Source organism: Dioscorea cayenensis, chromosome 11 (assembly GCF_009730915.1).
Source record: "Dioscorea cayenensis subsp. rotundata cultivar TDr96_F1 chromosome 11, TDr96_F1_v2_PseudoChromosome.rev07_lg8_w22 25.fasta, whole genome shotgun sequence".
Taxonomy (NCBI): domain Eukaryota; kingdom Viridiplantae; phylum Streptophyta; class Magnoliopsida; order Dioscoreales; family Dioscoreaceae; genus Dioscorea; species Dioscorea cayenensis.
This window is the reverse complement of record NC_052481.1, coordinates 5,073,855-5,093,653: the sequence shown is the minus strand read 5'-3', so window position 1 is coordinate 5,093,653 and position 19,799 is coordinate 5,073,855. Positions and strand designations below refer to the sequence as shown.

General features: G+C 36.1%; 1 non-coding gene across 1 annotated transcript; it reads left to right on the top strand.

The window, feature by feature from the left end:
• Window positions 1–13,660: 13,660 nt before the first annotated feature.
• LOC120272778 lies at window positions 13,661–13,767 on the top strand. The gene has a single exon (XR_005540314.1). It is a non-coding gene; the product is annotated as a small nucleolar RNA R71 (small nucleolar RNA).
• The last annotated feature ends 6,032 nt before the right edge of the window (window positions 13,768–19,799 follow it).

The following is a 19,799-nucleotide window of genomic DNA, read 5'->3' as shown; positions in this document are numbered from 1 at the left end:
TTATCATTAAATCATTAACATTTTGATGATGGTTATAGATTACTTCAATAAAATTAAAAGTCTAATTATCAAATAATACAACTGTTTATTGAATTGCCCACGCATGAAATTATAATATCATCATCCAATAATGATATTCAAAATGGTAGAAATTTTGATTGCTTAAATTAATAATTTTTATTTCAAAAATTTGTTCTTCAAAGAAAGGTATACTTTTTTTTATGGGGTTTTCAGTCTTTTCACGCCAAATAGTATATGGCCCCTAAATCAATACATAAAAAAAATGTTCATATCACCTTTCCGGCTACCTCATCTAAATTCCCAAATTAATGGTTTTTTAAAATATTAATTCTAAGTTAAAAGAATACTTGAGATAAACTATATTTACATTATTCTCTTAGGACTTGTTTTGGATTAGTTTTTGGAAAACCAGAAGTACTTTTTTATAAGTTAAGTATTTCTAAGTTCAAAAAAAATTATTTGTATTGATTTTTCTGCAAAAGCAGAAGCTGTAAAAAAAACTAAAAAACAAGTTTTTTTTTTCAAAAAATAGTCATGACCAGCTTCTAAAAAAAAGTTATTTTTTAGCTTATTTTTACAGCTTCAGTTCTACAGCAAAGCTAATCTTAACACAAAATACAAAAAAGTGCTTAACTTACTCTGAAGAAACACTTTTTTCTAGAATCACTTCTACTAAACTGGAAAAAAAACACTTTTTTGAGAAACTAATCCAAACAAGGCCTTACTCTTGTGACTTTATTTATGAATAAAATTATTTTAGAATTAAAGCTTTTTTTTTAATTTCAAGCCGTTCATTTAGGGAAAAGTTGATGGTTCCAGAGGGTGGTGTGATAAGGAGAATCACTCAAAAACTTATTTGAAGATTGGACACACACACACACAATCATGGAAAAGAAAGAAGACAAATAAATTGGTAACCCAGTTCGGCACAACCTTGCCTACATTTGGGGGTCAGCCCCGAAGAATCAATCCACTAAAAGAGGCTTAAGAATAAAAGGTACAACACTCTCTTACTCTCTCAAGAAAAAGAATATCCCCTTAAGATTGACCGATGCCCACTCTCTTCAGCCCTCACCAAAGGGTCTCTCACTCCGTGTCTCATCCTAATTCTTCAAACATGATCTCTTATATAGGCACAATGACGTCTCAATAAAACTTCCTCTTTTAGAATTCTTCGCGGCTTCCTAACTTGGACACCTTCCAAAGTTAGATGTTGTAACACACAATTGCAACATGGCCCACCTTACTGAACATGACTGAGTTCTAGTCAATTGCACCCGAATCTGCGACCTTCAACCTTCCTGGTTTCTTCAGTCTGCCTCGTAGCAGTTGACTCGACCCGAGCTCCTCCTGCCTGCAGTTGCTTCCTTCCTCACGTCACTTCAGTAGGTCACCCTCTCCCGAGGGTCGTGCCCACTAAGGCACACGCAACTATCTCACCAAAGATGGTCACCGAAGATCTCCCAATCTGCTTCCAAACTTGGCCCAAGTTTGGTCTTCCCAAATGATCTTCGTTTGACTCATGGCAATATTGTTACTAAACTTAATCTCATCTTCATCCAAGTTTAGCCTTCAATATCTTCAAGCATGATCTTCAATCATCCATGAGTGGATCTTCAAATCTCAAATCAATCTCCATATCTGATTAGTCTCCTTGAATAGCTCCACCCATAATTAGCTCTTGGATCTTCCTTCAAATTGTGTTGCTAAATATGGTCTTGATAATCACCTTGGCTATACCTTGCCTTAGTTTGTGTCTTCAAATATCTTCACACCAAACTAAGCTCCATACTTTTTTCATGATTTTGAATTCTTGCCAATGATAGAATATTCCTCTCCTTCTTTAAAATAGATCTTTCTAAAAAGAAGTTCTATCAAAGATTTGATTCATCATCCCTGATCTTACCAAGGATAGATAAACATATCTAAAATAAAACTTACCCTTTTTGAAGAGATCCTTTGGACTTGATGCCAGTGTTATCAAACCCGGACCGGCCCGGCGGTTCGACCGGTCGACCCGGTGACCCGGTGACTAAACCGGTCCGGGTCTCTAATTAGACCGGACATGTAATCAACCCGGTGTGACCCGGTGTGACCCGGCCAAACCCGGTGACCCGGCCGGGTTTCAATGACCCGGGCGGGTTAATGCTTGTTTATAAAATGACATTTTCATCCTTTAATTTTTGTAACTTTTGTTATGTATTGGATTGAGTTGGTTTGATTAAATTTGAAATTTCACTATGGATTCATATGATATTGTGTTGTATTTTTGTTATGTATGGAATATTTGAATGAGTTTGATATTAGGTTGAATCATATGTCATGTAGAGCTTGAATTTTGAAATTTTATTATGTATCGGTTTTTAACTTTTTATGCTTGTCATGTATTTTTTTACAATTTATTTTTTTGTCCCTTCAAATTATTTATTTGATAACAAATAATAAATAAATGTTATATATTATTATAGAATTAAAAACTAATTTATAATTTTAAAAAAATAATATTTAAAATAATTTTATTAACCCGGCATTGACCCGAATGACCCGGCGGTTGAACCAGTTGACCCGAGACCCGAAGCCTAGACCGGGTCGATGTCCGGGCCGGTTTTGATAACATTGCTTGATGCACTTTCCAAAAAATAGTTGATCATCTCATGACTCTATTGAGAGAAATATCTTCTAACCATAATCTTCATCTTGATCTTCTAACCCTTGTATCTTCACATGTCATGACATTACCATTTTTCCACATCATCATCCTAGTCATTACTTCCTTTGCTGAGTCATTATTGCCACATCACCTTCCTCTTGCCATGTCATTACTCGGCTTGTCATATAATGTCAATCCATGTCATCAGACGTAACAAAAAGTGGTAGAGGAATCACTGAAGTGAATTAACTTTTTTACTTCAGTGTTCATTTACACTTTAAAGTGAGGAAAGTAACACATACTCTAGATATAGAAATTCTTTTGATTTTGAATTAAACTCATTTCAGACATTTCACTGAAGTAAGGGAAATAAAACTTTATATAAACTAATTCTCCAAATTCCATCCACTTCCCCTCACTTCAAGATTTTTTATTTGTCACTTTCTATAAAATAAATATTAGAACCACCGGAAGTGATATTAACTTTCATTTATTTCAGGTAAGTATTAGTTCTACATTTCTTCCTTAAGACAATTTTTCCCAACTTTAATTATTTGACCCAAATAACATTAACAAATTACTATTACTTTTTGTCCACTTATTTGAACATAAAATTATAAATATTTTCCCCTAATTTTGTTGGGAAGAATAAGACAATCACAACCACAAAATTTGCATTTTCATTGCAGTTTTTGAAAGCACAAGTACTGTAGTAACCATACTATTCTTAAAAACTCTAACCTCTACACACCAGTGTTAATGCCCGTGCAACTCTCAGGAATTCGCCAATAGTATAATGTTGGCACTATAGATTTTGGTATTTTATCACTATTACTATAGAAACTTGTGAAAATTCAAGAACCTATAAGCAACATAGCTTGAGCATGGTATTGTAGCATGCATACTAAATTCTAAATTTTCCAAGATCTTCAATCTCCCCTATTTTTGCACAAAATTAGGATCTAAACTACACACTTTGAGAAAAAAATAAACCAAAATACAAGACCTGATTTTAGCGTGGGAAACCCTTACAAAAATCACTGGACCCTAAGATCATTTAAAACCATTTTCCACTATGTCAACAGGGGATAATAATGTCTTCTCTAGATTCAACTAGAGGCATACACCACAATGGCATTAACAACCACAAAAGAAGCTCTCGAACTACACATGTCATCACACGCATGCATGGATAAAGAAAGACACCAAGATGGATTTTAAAGAAGGATCAAACCATATCAACAAGAGGAGCTTCTTGCAAGGATTCTCTACTCAAAATTTGAATGAAATGAAATTCAACACTGTATCACCATCGATCGTCTTGCCCTAACTCACTTTCTCTTCTTCCCTTCTTCTCAGTTTTCACTGTCGTAAAATAGTTTCTCTTACTTTTAGAATAGCACCCAAGGTTGACATAGCTTCATTTTTAAAATTACGGAAATGAGCCCACTTATTCATGAGGTCCCCACTATATGGCGAATGACCTAACAATTCTCTCTCTCTCGCGCACGCGGCGGCTGCCCAGGGGGGAGGAGAGGGGTCAACCAAGGCCTGCCCTTTGCCTTCATACTTCAAGCTTCTCCTTAAGCAAAGTCTTGGTTAACCTATCTAATCCATTCTCATTAGTATGTACTTTCTCCAAGTATAATTACTTGGATTCTAGAACATCCCAAATCCAATAATACTTGACAGCAATGTGCTTGGACTTTGAGTGAAAATTTAATACTTTGAGAGATGGATGACACTCTGACTATCATTATAAATAATATACTTCTCTTATTAAATACCTAGTTATTCAAGAAATTTCTTCATCCATTAAGCTTTTTTGTGACTCTCACTAATTGCAATATTTTCAGCTTCCGTAGTGAACAAACCAACTCATTTCTGCAGCTTTCACTACCAAGATAATGTTGCCCCTCCGAAAGTCACTTGGAAACTTGATACAGACTTCATGGAGTCAATGTCACTTGCCATGTTTGAATCTGTATACCCATCCAAGATAGGATCACCACTGTTAAAACACAAACATACCATTGAATTACCTTGTAAATATCTAAATATCCATTTCACTATTGCTTAGTTCTGTTTTCTAAGATTGTAAAGAAATTTACTCACAACCCTAACTGCATGAGCTACATCTGGCCTTGTACATACCATAGCATATATCAAATTGCCAATTGCGGATGCATAAGGAGCTATGTTCATTTCTTCCTTTTCTTTATCACTTGTTAGGCATTGCTTTGAACTAAGCTTGAAGTGGCTGCAAATGGGGAAACAACAGCCTTAGCTTATATCTAAGTTGAATCTTTTAAGAAACTTCTCACTGTAGCTTTCTTGAGATAGCCATAGCTCCCCATTTTCCTATCAGGCGAGATTTTCATGCCAAGTATTTTCTTTGTAGTTCTCAATTTTTTCATGGCAAAAGACTTGTTCAATTCTTTCTTCAACTCTTCAATTTTTCTGGCATCATACCTTATAATGAGCATATCATCAATATATAACAAGAAGATAATGAAGTCATCACTTGAGTGTTTCTTTACAAACATGCACTGATTAGATGCCATCTTGGTGTACCCATGAGTCATCATAAATGATCAAACTTTTTGCACCACTACCTTGGAGATTGCTTAAGTTCATGCGAGCTCTTTTTAACATGCACATCATATGCACTTTACCCTTGACTTCAAATCCTTCTGGTTACTCTATGTATATTTCCTCTTCTATATCACCATGGAGAAAGGCAGTCTTCACATCAAGCTACTCTACCCTAAATTCAAGTGAGTAGCTAGACTGAGAACAAGTCTGATATAAGATATTTTTACAACATGGGAAAATTTCTTCTTATGAAATCCCTTTACAACCAATCCTACCTTATACCTTGGATGTGAGCTATAATTTTCAATGTTTAGGTTGTAGACCCACTTGTTCTTAAGTGCCTTTTTTCCCTTATGTAATTTCACTAAATCATATTTGTGATTCTCATGTAAGGACTTCATTTCTTGATGCATGGCTTTAAGTCACCCTTGCTTATTCTCATGTGTTGTAACTTCTAGTAGATTTCTGACTTTCCACTATCACTAGCCATGATATACTCATTTTGCACTGTGTCTACTAGAAGGATAGTGCTCCCTAGTAGATCTTCTGAACTAGAATTCAACTAATGGTATTGACGGTGATTACTCTACTTCTTCTATTGGCTCTACATCATTAGTTGGAGGGGATTCCTCATTAACTATCTCATCACCATCTTCTTGAACTTCTCTCCCTTGATCAGTATTCCCCATGAAAGGAGGGATATGATCAAATTACCAGGAATTTCAACAAAGGAACTGGATTTTTCACCCTTGTCACCATCATTAATAACCAGATATTCAAGGAACACCACATTTCTACTCCAAACAGTTTTCTTGTACATTGGATCCTATAGTTTGTAACTAAACTCCTCATGACCACACCCCCATGAAAATGCATGGCTTCGCATTATCATCAAGTTTGAATCTTTCATCTTTAGGAAGGTTGAAGTACTTAGTGATATCACTAATGTCTCCCAACTATCAAGAAAAAAACTCAAAAGCAACAATGCTTAGAAGTCATCTTCAAGAGTCATCTTCCTGATTGCTAGTTAATTCACTAAATCTTTGAAATCACTAGTGTATTTAGTCATACTTTTGCCATTCCTGTATTTTAGATTTACAAGCCTTATGATGATTGTGGCTTTGTTTCCGAAAGTGTTCTTCTCGTACATGGCTTCTAGCATCTTACAGAGTTCATCAGCTTTTACATCTTTAGAGATATGGTGTACCATTGCCTAATTGTTACAGTAGTTTTTTCTACTCATCATCATTCATTTTCTCTAGCTTTTACTTTCCCATAACATGTAGGAACAAATCTTTCACAATTAGTATGTCTTGCATCTTGAGCTTCCAAATGGAGCAGTTTGAAAGGTTCAATTTTATCATTCCACTTGAGCTTTCTCCTTCCATTTTTGCACCCAAGAAATTTCTAGCCAACTATATCTCGGAAACCACTCTATTGGGGAGAATAGGGCAATCATAATGACAAAATTGGCATTTTTAGTGAAGTTACTGTAGCACTTCACTACAGTTTTGTAGCAACTAGCACGATATTATAGTGATGGTATCATACCTAGACCGGAAAAGCCGGTTCAACCGGGTTCACCCAGACCCCGCCTTAAGACCGGTCAGATCCACCCAAAACCTGGAATTTAAAAAGTCTTGGATTGAACCAGTGACCCTCCCTGTCGGACCGGTGAATCGGTGAACCAGCCTGGTCACCAACCCGGGTTTACCTTTTTTTTAAAAAAAAAAAAAATTAATTAGTTTTCAAATGTCAAGTTTTAACTTTTAATATAATATACATATATAATATATTACACCTTAGTTATTTGCTTCATTTTATGTTTTGATTTGTCAAGATTTGAACAAGTTCATATTTATGTCATTTTGTGAACATTTAATCATTTATATGTTTGTCTATTGTTGATATTTTATTTATTTATAATTTTTCTGCAAGGTTATGATTTGAACTTTTGATATGTGGAGATTTGAACAAATTCATGTTTATGTTATTTGGTGTACTTGAATATGTAACATGATTGGTTTAAGCTTTAAAAAAAAATCATTATTATTCTTCCATATTTGAATTTTTAATCATATATAATTGAAATATAATTTAATTTTTAATAAAATAATTGACTCCGGTTCAATCCCAGTTGAACCCTTTAACCCCGGACCCATGACATTTTCAGGGTCAAAGCTCATCCGGTTTTGAAAACCTTGATAATATTCGTGCTATTCTTAGAAACTCTAACCTGTAAGTAGCACAGTCTCTGTACGTTGGTGTTGATGCTTGTGCAACTCTCCGGAATTTGTTGATAATGTAGCAATTACATTGTAACCTAATACTTTAGCAACTTGTGAAAATTTAGGAATTTGTAATCAGCACGCCCTAAGTACAGTTTTGTAGTAGTTGTGTTGAATTCTAAATTTTTTAGGATTTTCAATCTCCCCTCTTTTGTGTATAAAATTAGTATGTAAACTGTACATTTTGGAAAAAAACAATCAAACACACCAAAATGCAAGACTCGATTTTATCATGGGAAACCTCTTTAACAACCACTAGTCCCCAAGGCTACTTAAACATCTTTTCCATTATGCCAACAGAAGATAATAATGTATCCTCTAGATTCAACTAGAGGTATACATCACAATGACATTATCAACCACAAAAGAAACTCTTAAACTACATATGTCATCACACACAAGTATGGATATGGAAAGACACCAAGAAGGAATCTAAAGAAGGATCAAACTCGATCAAGAAGAGGAGCTTCTTGTAAGGATTCTCTATCCAGAATTTGAATCAAATCCGGTATTGTATCACCATTCAATCATCTTCTCCTAGTTGATTTTTTCATTTTCATAGTTTTTCACTCTCATATGTTTGTCTTACTTTTAGAGTAACACAAAAGTTAAAAAAATTATGGACATTGTTCCATTTATTCATGGGGTCTCCATTAAATGGTGGTTGACCTAACAAATATAAACCTTTTTTCCATCTTATGGGTAAGCTAGACGGGTTATACTCTTTTGGTTGTTATGATGTTAATATATTACTTAAATACTGATTTATTTTAGATTTGTATAAAAAAAAAGTATGGTTGTGCTTTTAAATGTTGTCGATAGGAATTTCACAAATTATAAATGTCTCCACTTATACATGAGTGAATAGAAACGAAATCTTAGCTTGTTAGAGATTATTTAAACTCTACATTAAATTTCACACCAAACTAAAATTTTAAATATATGTTTGGCCCACCACTGAGCTATGGTGGCTAAACAAACTCCAGTGACTCATAACCCAATTTGTACCAAATTAACCAACCACGGACAAATTTGTTGGCATAAACCATCTACACAAACCAATGGCTCATTACCAACTCCTCCAAACTATCAACTTCTTAATCCATGGATTATAAACCAATGGTTCATCCAAACCAATGGCCTCTTAATCCATGGATGACAAACCAATGGACCATAAACTAATGGCCCAAATCATGGCTTCTTCTCCCCTATATATATGAGAGGTTCTCATCCCATTTTAATACAACCAAAAGTGAGAGTGAGAGTAAGAAAAATAAGAGAGAAGAGAAAGAAAAAGAGTGAGGAAGTATGGAAAAATTATTTTGAGAGTTAGTCTATTCTCCTACTACAAGAGAGAGTACTAGTTTTCTCCTTGTTATTAGAGAGTTTGTACCTCCTGGAATTTTCCCATTTAGTAATTTCTTCTATCCTTGCCCGTGGTTTTTACCCTAATTATTTAGGGGTTTTCCACGTAACATCTTTGTGTTCTTTATTTTTCAGCATTATTTTCATTTATTTTGCTAATGTATTGCTCTATTCGGTCCTATATTTTACAACAAATGGTATCAGAGCTAGGTCTTGGTATAATATATCTACTTATCGTATGCTCTGTAGTTGCCACTATTAGTGGATCCTCTACATCAAAAAATAAGTTGGATAATTATTCACTTTTGGAAAGACTGATTACTGCTCTTGCAGCAATTTCTAATAGAAGCAATGGCGGCGAAATATGAGATTGAAAAATTTAGTGGGAGTAATTTCTCACTGTGGAAGCTGAAGATAAAGGCAATCCTGAGGAAGGACAACTGTTTGGCGGCCATCACTGAAAAACCAGCTGAGGTCAAAGATGATAAGTGGAATGAGATGGATGGGAACGCCATTGCTGATCTTCATCTGGCACTTGCTGATGGAGTTCTATCAAGCATAGCGCAGAAGAAGACGACGAAGGAGATTTGGGATCACTCCACAACAAAATTTTCCTTAAGAGGAGACTCTATACTTTGCGTATGGCAGAATCTACTTCAGTGACGGGGCACATGAACACACTGAACACTCTATTTTTCCAACTCACATCATTAGGATGTATAATAGAGTCGGGTGAACGTACAGAAATTCTACTCCAAAGTCTACTAGATTCGTATGATCAACTCGTCATCAACTTAACAAATAATGTCCCCACGGATAGTCTAGTCTTTGATAATATTGCAGTTGCTGTTCTGGAGGAAGAGAGTCACCGCAAGAACATGGAAGACAAGCTAGCAAGTTCACAATAAGCGGAGGCTTTGATGGTGACGAAAGGAAGACTAACAGAACGTGAATCCAATGGGAGCTACAATCGTGGTAGATCAAAGTCAAGGAGTAAGAAGACTTTCAAGTGCTACCACTATGGCAAGAAAGGTCACTTGAAGAAGGATTGTTGGAGTCTAAATAAGAAAGATTCCAATCCTCAAGGGAATGTTGCAAACATTTCAGATGATGGAGAGGCCATGGTGTGTGAAGCAACAACTACATCAGGTAAAAGATTTACTGATGTATGGCTTCTGGATTCTGTAGCCACTTTTCACATGACTTCCCGAAGAGAATGGTTCCATCATTATGAACCTATCTCTGGGGGATTTGTGTACAGCTGTAACGATCAAGCCTTGAAGCTCGTTGGCATTGGCACCATCACACTGAGGATGTACAATGGCACAGTTCGGACCATCTAAGAAGTCCGACTTGTGGAGGGCCTCAAGAAGAATTTGTTGTCTATAGGACAACTTGATGATCTTGGTTGCAAAATTGAAGTTCAAAACAAGATCATGAAGATAATTCGAGGAGTGCTTGTATGCATGAAGAGTGAGAAGATAGCTGCAAATTTATACATGCTGAAAGGAGAGACTTTGCAAAAAGGAGAAGCTTCAGTTGCCATAAGTAGTCCAAATAAAAGATGCACAATGACATGGCACAGGAAACTTGGACACATGTCAGAGCAAGGAATGAAGATTCTTACAGAGAAAAATCTACTTCAAGGTCTCACAAAGGTAACACTACCCTTTTGTGAACATTGCATTATAAGCAAGCAACATCGACTCAAGTTCAACACATCTAATTCTAGAAGCAAAGCAATTCTAGAATTGGTTCACTCTGATGTGTGGCAAGCACCAGTTACATCCCTGGGAGGAACAAATTACTTTGTATCATTTATTGATAACTATTCCAGGAGATGTTGGGTGTACCCTATCAAGAGGAAGGATGATGTGTTTCAAGTCTTCAAATTTTACAAAGCGCGGGTGAAACTTGAATCTGGCGAGAAGATCAAGTGTTTGAGGATGTGTGGCTGGCTTGGGCGTGCCCCAGCCACATGGTCGTGTGGCTGGGGCGGCTCTCGGCCAAAGGGGCCACTCGCTCGCGTGGCCCTACGGGCTGCGCGCGGCCAGCCCACGCGGTCGCGTGGGCAGGCCGCGCGACCGCGTGGGTGCCGAACTCCGGCGTTTTGGCCGGAGTTGGGCTCCTACGCATCATACAAATCATTCTCATACATTGAACAAGTTTCTAGCATGATTCCCTATGAGAACTATCATAAAAATACCATGGAAACTCCATGAAAATGGCCTTGAAGAACATGGAAAGGATGGAGGGGAGTGAAGGCTTACCGGAGCAAATCGGAGAAGATAACTCGGTGAAAACTCTGGAAAATTTTGTCTAATCCTCCAAGAAGTTGAAAACAATTGGTTTGAGAGATCAAAACTTAGGTTATATAGGAGTGAAAGGGTGGAAGATGAAAGGGCTCAATGAAAATGGAAGATGATGAATAGTGCCCCTTCATATTCTTATAGGCACATGGGGGTATGGATTTTCCACACCCCTGTGTGGGTACTGTACACGACCGCATGGAAATTCCACGCGGCCGTGAGGACTGCAAAATTTCTGCAGACAGTCCACAAAGGGCCTGAAACTCCAAATTAACACCAATTTTTCAACATTAAACATTAAATTCACCCTAAACCATGTCATACACATGAACAACAATTCAAATCACCGAAAAATTCCAAGAAAACACCAGCAATCAACAAAAATTAATCAAGACACACACTCATGAATTTATTACTGTAGAATTTAAATTTTGAGTCTAAAAACTAACTAAAAGCTTGGGTTGCCTCCCAAGAAGCGCTTGTTTAACGTCACTTAGCTTGACGTACCTGTTCTTACCTCATGGTGGGTCATAAAGATGAAAAACCTCTTTCCTAGCAACCTGCACACATGATAGACAGAAATCCTTCATACTCAAGGAGAAATTTTTAACTATGTTACTGAATGAGGGAATGTCGCGCTCTTCCTTTGTGTGCTTGTCCCCTAGTGTGTTGGAATATTTTCGGTGGCGACGTCTCGGCCTCTTGACTCGGCGAAAAATCTGTTTCAAAAATCCTCCTTGAGGTTGCTCATTGAGGACTTGTTTTTCACAATTGGTTGTGTTCTCCTCCTCAATATCCGGCCACACCTCATATGGATCTGGATTCAAAAATTCCTGCAGGTACTCATCAGAAATCTCATCATTGACATCAAAAAAATAACAAGTATCATCAAAGTCAAGAGGGTGCTTCATTGCTTTGGCGAGACGGTATGTGATCTTTTCTTCTCCAATGCGCAATGTCATCTCGCCTCCATCCATGTCAATGAGAGCCTTGGAGGTTCTTAAGAAAGGTCTTCCGCATCTTCATCGACATCTAACACAACAAAATCTGTAGGAAAAATATACTTATCAACATTTACCAAAACATCTTCAATTATACCTCGACGGTGACAAACGAAACGATCGGCCAGCTGTAAAGTCATGCGGGTTGACCTTGGCTCTCCCAACCCCAATTACTGAAATAATGTGTATGGCATGACATTAATACTAGCTCCCGAATCGGCCAAAGCTTTTTCTTCCCCCAAACCTCTGATTGCACAAGGTATGATAAAGCATCCCGGATCTTTCATTTTGTTTGGCAAATTCTTCTGAAGCATTGCCAAACAATTCCCTTCTAACACCACAGCCACACTTTCCTCCATCTTCCTCTTGTTGGTCAAGAGGTCCTTCAAGAACTTTGCATAACGAGGCATTTGAGATAACGCCTCTACAAAGGGAATGTTAATGTGTAACTGTTTGAATAGATCTAGAAATTTCCTGTTTTGCACATCAACTTGGTCTTTCTTCAAACACGCCGGATAAGGGATCCTTGGAGTATATGAAGGAAGTGACGCAGCTGGCCCCTCATTATTTTGCACCTTATCTTTTGGCGTTTCTTGAGGAAATTTAGCAGTCTTCCCAGTGGGGGTTTTAGCTTGAAGAATTTTAGAATTTTTCTCAGCAGTGAGCTCTTCTTGGAGCTCTCGACCACTTCTCAAAGTGATCGCCTTCACTTGCTTCCTTGGGTTAGTCTCGGTGTTACTTGGTAAGCTCCCTAAAGGCCTCTCCGCCAATGACTTCGCTATTTGTCTAACTTGATTCTCCAAATTGTGTAAAAAAAGGGTATGATTGCGGAGTGTTGCCTCTATGTTTTGGAACCTTGTGTCGGTCGATTGAATAAACTTTGATTAAACCCTTTCTAATTTTGAAACTCTCTCCGAAATCGAAAGTGTTTGCTGAAATCCTGGTGGGACAGTGGTCTTTTGCTGCCCTCGATTGCCCTATGAGAGATTTGGGTGGTTTCTCCACCCTTGGTTATAGGTGTTGCTATACGGATTACCTTGTCCTCTTCCCGAATTGCCCACAAAATCTACTTGTTCAATTGGGGGTGAAGTAGTAATCGAGATAGGACAATTCGATGGCATATGTGAACCCCCACAACCATCACAACTTGTGATTGCGGCTATCTTTGATGAAGTCAAAGTGTCTAATTTCTTTCTCAATGCTTCTACTTGGGCTGCCAAAGATGTAACCGTGTCAATCTCATGAAGTCCGACCACTTTATTCTTTTCTCTTGCATTCCATTGGTAGCTATTCAAACCCATTCACTCAATCAATTGTCGGGCTTCTTCGGGGGTCTTATTTCCCAATGTTCCTCCCGCGGCGGCATCAAGAAGCTGTTTGTTGCTTGAGTTCAACCCATTGTAAAATGATTGAATGACCATCCAATCGGGGAACCCATATTGTGGACACTTGCGCAAGAGGTCCTTGAATCGTTCCCAAGTCTCAAATAAAGATTCAAGCTCCATTTGAACAAATGATGATATCTCATTACGAAGTTTTGCCGATTTCCCCGGAGGAAAATACCTTGGAAGGAAAGCCTCGGCCATTTCGTTCCATGTTGTGATAGAAGCTCTTGGCAATGAATGGAGCCATTGTTTGGCTCTTCCCTTCAATGAGAATGGAAAAGCCCTCAAGCGAATTGCATCATTCGAAACCCCATTGATCTTCAACATATCGCAAACTTCAAGGAAATTCTCAATATGATTGTTTGGGTCTTTATCTGCTAACCCATTAAATTGTGCGGACTGTTGAACTATTTAAATGAAACCCGGCTTTAACTCAAAATTCTGGGCTACTACCAGTGGCCTAACAATGCTCGATTGTGTCCCACGAATTGTAGGCCTAGCAAAATCTGAAAGTGTTCTTGGTTGCCCCCCTTGTTCTGCCATATTTTCATATTCTTCAACCTCTATTTCAGCTGGAAAATTCTGTTCTTGCACAGGTTCCTTGCCCATTCTACGAATTCTTCGCTCAATTTCAGGATCCTCTTCAACCAATGTCGAAGGGTTCCCTCGGGTCATAACCTGTAGCTGAAATCAATGAAAAGAAACAATAAGAACGGCGAAAGAGAGAAGTATGAAGTAGAAATGGTAAATGAAAATGTGAGTGACTAAAGTAACCAAGTCCTAGTGTTTCTAATATCCCGTTCCCAGGCAACGGAGGCAAAAACTTGACACGTGTCTGAATATGCGTGTAAACCGCAAGTGCACGGGTGTCGAAGTAATAAAATACCCGGTGAGTCGGGTAGTCGAATCTACAGGGAACAGGGCTACGAGTACTAACTTCTTCTCTGCTTTCTAGCCTAATGATAAATGGAAAGGAGTGGTGATCTAATGTGCGAAGAAATGAATACTGGAGATGAATATGCAAGGGTGAAATGAAGGGAGGATCTCAATCAATAAAGATGAGGTACCCGGGTAATGCTCCCCCTAGGATCTAACATGAAGTTTAAGATTCGCTAAATGCTTCTAAGTCGAGTCTAATGAGTCGAGGTAATCCAAGAACAACCGGCCCTTGCCTCCAAGCCACCGGTACTAGTCCCCTACAAGGTCCCCGTGGAGAAATTGCTCAATCTCAACACCTCACACCCTATATGACCGCAATACGCTCTAGGGACACCGAAGAGTAAAACCGATTCCTAAAGATAGATCCAACCCTAATCCCGGCGAAGGATCCCTAACCGCCTACAAGGTCCTGGCGGAGAAATCTCTCAATCTCACGCCTCACACCAAATATGGTTTCATAGAGTATAGGGAATACGGAGATAGGAAACACTCAATCGGAAGGGAAAGGGGACGTTCCACTATCTCATGACTCACCCTCTCAACCCTCTTTAACCTTGAAGTTCTAACTCTAATGGAGACCTCTCTCTCATCAAAGTAACAAATCATGCATATACAATCAACCACAAGGATCAATTAAACATGCAAGCAATGGGAACACAAGATTAAAACTCAAATCAACTCGGGTTAACTAGAAACATAAAGCAAATCAATACAAAAGAATAGATCCTAGGGTTCACATGCCCAAATACCTACTAGGGTTTAGCCCTCCACAGGGAAAGTTACAAAACAATGATTAATACAATGAAAAGCAACAAAAACCATAGAGAAAACCCCCTTGAATTCGTGATGATTCGCCTTGATGGGTAGTTCAACGTCTTGAAGGATTCCTCTCCGAAGTTAGGTCGCCGGTGGCTTCCCAAATGCTATGACGGCGAAGGAAACTATCAAAGTTGGTGAAGAACACCCTCTCAATCGGCAAAGACCTCCTCTCCAAACCCTATCCGTCTCACCCCTCAAGAGCCGCACAAAAGATGAGAAAGAATAGGGCAAAACGGCTATTTATAGGCTTTAGACCGCGTCTGTCACGTGCCCCCACGCGCAAGCGTGGTCTGCAGGAATTTCCACGCGGGGCGTGTGAACAGTAATTTTGTTGCAATACTTTTCGCAAAACGCGGTCCTAACACTCTTCTCTTGAGGCCACATATCCGGGCACACGTCTATGTGATAGGCTATAAAACTTTTCTTCATCGACGTATCTTTGAGAGGTCTTGCAATCTTCACAAAGAGAAGGAACATGAAGATGTGGCTGCCTTTGTGCCCTTCCAACTACTGAATTGACTTGAATCTTCTTAGAAGTTGATATACATCTCCACGTTTATGAACTCCTCTTGTGTCTTGGTCCTTGAATTGAACAAGAACTCCCAACATTGAGTCTTTATAGCCTATCTTTGCTTCCTTTTTACTCTTCAAGGCATTCACAACCTATATGCATAAAAGAACACCAAATACACAATATGAGACATAAACCATGGTAAAAATGATGCTCAATGCACGTAAAACATATATAAAAATATGTCTACTCAAGCACTTATCAATATGTGTTCACACTAGTAGAAGGTGCTGTGAGCTGGTTTTAAAACTGCAGTCAGTCGTGGCTACATCAACGACAGAAGCAGAGTATTTTATATCTACACAAGCCAGGAATGAAGTAATGTGGTTGAAGATGGTGTTGGAAGAACTCAGGCACAAACAAGAGAACATCACTCTATATTGTGACAACCAGAGTGCATTGCATCTTGCAAGGAACCCATCATTTCATTCAAAGGCAAAACATATCAGAGTTCAGTACCACTTCGTTCGTGAGAAAGTAGAAGAAGATACAGTGGACATGCAAAAGATTCATACCAAGGACAATCTAGCAGACTTTATGACAAAAGCAATCAACGTTGACAGATTCATATGGTGTCAATCCTCTTGTGGTCTGACAAAGACGTAAGCAACATTAAATGGCAAGATAGAAAGAATGGTGTGAAGATCTGATTGTCTTTCAATCAAATCTTCAAGTGGGAGAATTGTTGGCATAAACCATCAACACAAACCAATGGCTCAATACCAACTCCTCCAAACTATCAACTTCTTAATCTATGGATTATAAACCAATGGCTCATCCAAACCAATGGCCTCTTAATCCATGGATGACAAACCAATGGACCATAAACTAATGGCCCAAACCATGGCTTCTTCTCCCCTATATATATATGAGAGGTTCTCATCCCATTTTAATACAACCAAAAGTGAGAGTGAAAGTAAGAAAAATAAGAGAGAAGAGAAAGAAAAAGAGTGAGGAAGTATGGAAAAATTATTTTGAGAGTTAGTCTATTCTCCTACTACAAGAGAGAGTACTGGTTTTCTCCTTATTATTAGAGAGTTTATAACTCCTGAAATTTTCTCACTTAGTAATTTCTTCTATCCTTACCCGTGGTTTTTATCCTAATCATTTAGGGGTTTTCCACGTAACATCTTTGTGTTCTTTATTTTTCAGCATTATATATTTTCATTTATTTGCTACTGTATTTCTCTATTCGGCTCTATATTTTACAACAAGTAAGGTCTAAAATAACTGATGAAATTAGAATTAAATAATTAAAACATTATAAAAAAAATAGCTGGCAACTTATTAATATTTAGGGGTTGTCAAATAAAAAGGAACATGAAATTAAAACACTAATTAGAGGAAAAAATATTATACAAATAAAAATGTTACATTCTCCTATCGACTTCCAGGTGCAAAATTTAAAAGATGAGAGCGCTAGATTGAGTTGTTTGATTCATATTAGTTTATTAATGGGTATTTTAATTATAACGTTTTGATTTGTTTGATGGATGACCGAGCATATAATATTTACTTAATACATGAATTGCATAACACCCTTGGATATTATGTTGTTTTAGTTATTTTTTTTTAAAATTTTGAGAATGCCAACAAATCACTTCAAATTGACATTTTTTTTATTATGACACCTAAACGTACATTGAGAAAAAAAAAAAATCAAACTTTCTATTTTCTTTATTGCATGAGAGTTAAAATATTTTACCATCTAGTTATTACCAAGGTTGTCAGATCCGGCTAGGATATTGACCCGGTTAAGGTCAGGGGTCAGGGGTCAATGGGTTCGACCGAGTTGAACCGGGGTTGAACCGGGGTCAATAATAAAATATAAAAAATATTATAATAATTAATAATGAACAAATATAATATTAAAACTATAATTATAATATAAAAAATTACTCAAATTTAATATTTAAATTGATAAATGACCTTATATGCACTAGTGTTTTCTAATTATATCATTTATTTTTAAATTTTTTTAAACATTTATAAATTTAATATATTAATATATAATTATTGAACTTCTCTCGGTGTTTTTTATTTATTTGTTTATTTATTGGTTGATTTTGTCGTAATAAATAAGAAATTTAATTTACTAATTCTTATCTTTTATATGGATGACACATTTTATCAATAAATTATGTAACTTACCCAATTTCAATTGAGATTTTATTTTGTTTTAAATTTTCTTATATTTTTTATTTAGTTAAAATAATTTATTTTTATATTTTATAATAAAATTATACTCATTTGTTTTATTTTTTTAATAAATTAAATTTTAGAAAGTATTTGTATTTACATAACATATTAATAAATTTTATTTTTAAATGCTAATTTTTTTTGTTGGTATGTTGATGATATATATATATATATATATTTGTAATTCCATTTATTGATTATAAATTTAAAAACAATATTAATAAATATACATGATTTTGTAGTTTCTAATAAGAAAATAATAATAAATTATTAAATATTGTAAAAAAAAACTCTAATATTGTGACCCGATTGACCCGGCCGGGTCAACCGGTTCCCGGTTGAACTGCCCGGGTCACTGGGTTAACACCGGGTTTTTCCATACCCGATTCAATGGGGTATACCCGGGCCGGCCAAATGGCCGGTTCCCGGGTTTTCCGATTGAACCGACCGGGCCAGTCCGAGTCTGACAACATTGGTTATTACTTACGTCCGTCACTCAGATAAGAGCATTTTAGTTTTTTTTTTTTTTAAGTGATTTAGTTATTTTTTAAATAAAGATGGGTATTTTATTTATTTTAATATAATAAAGATATTTCAATTATTTTATATAAAACCTAAAGTATGGAAATAATAATAAAGGAGTGCTTTAGGATAATATGATAAAGAAAAAAAGTGGTCTATATTTAAATATGTAAATATATATATATATATGTGTGTGTGTGTGTGTGTGTGTGTGTGTGTGTGTGTGTGTGTTAGTTGCTCTAAAAAGTGATTTAGTTCTTTTATTAAATATATATTTAAATATGTATATATATATGTGTGTGTGTGTGTGTGTATTAGTTGCTCTAAAACGTGATTTAATTCTTTTATTAAATAAGGACAGGTATTTTATTTATTTTAATATAATAAAAATAATTCAATTATTTAATATAAAACATAAAGTATGGGAATAATAATAAAGGAATGCTTTAATATAACATGATAAAGAAAAAAAAAGCGGTCCATATTTAAATATGTATATATATTAGTTGCTTTATATCCTTCAAGATTTTGAAATATTAATCTTAATTGTTTTAAATTTGTTGTTAATAATATTGGATGCATGGTTGGGTACACAATATTATATACTACGTGCATATAAGAGGAATGATAACTCTTTTTCTAACTAAATAAAAGATTAATATAGTGTTCGGATTCAAAAGTAGAAGAGAAAGTAAAGACAGGGAAGGAGAGGGAAAGTAAAGGAAAGAAAAGGAAGTGTCAATTCCTTGTTTGGATAGATAAATTTTATAGAAAGAAAGAAAATGAAAGTTTTTCATAAAACTTGTTTGGTTAAAAAAGGGAATGGAAAAGAAAGAATATATAATAATATGATTTAACAATTATACCCTTATTATTAAATAAAAAAGTACTTATTTCTATTTAAACACATGCATTACAAATATCTCAATAAATTCACACTTTAATTAGATTTTTTCAATAAATATTATAATTATTATAATTATCATTATTATTTTGATTTTTATACTTTAATTTTGCCGCTTCTCAAATACCACTATTTATCTTTTCTTAGGAAATATAGCATACATTATTATCTTGTATAAATAAAAAAATGTTGCTATTTACATCATCACAATGGACTGATGCTTGTTAGGTC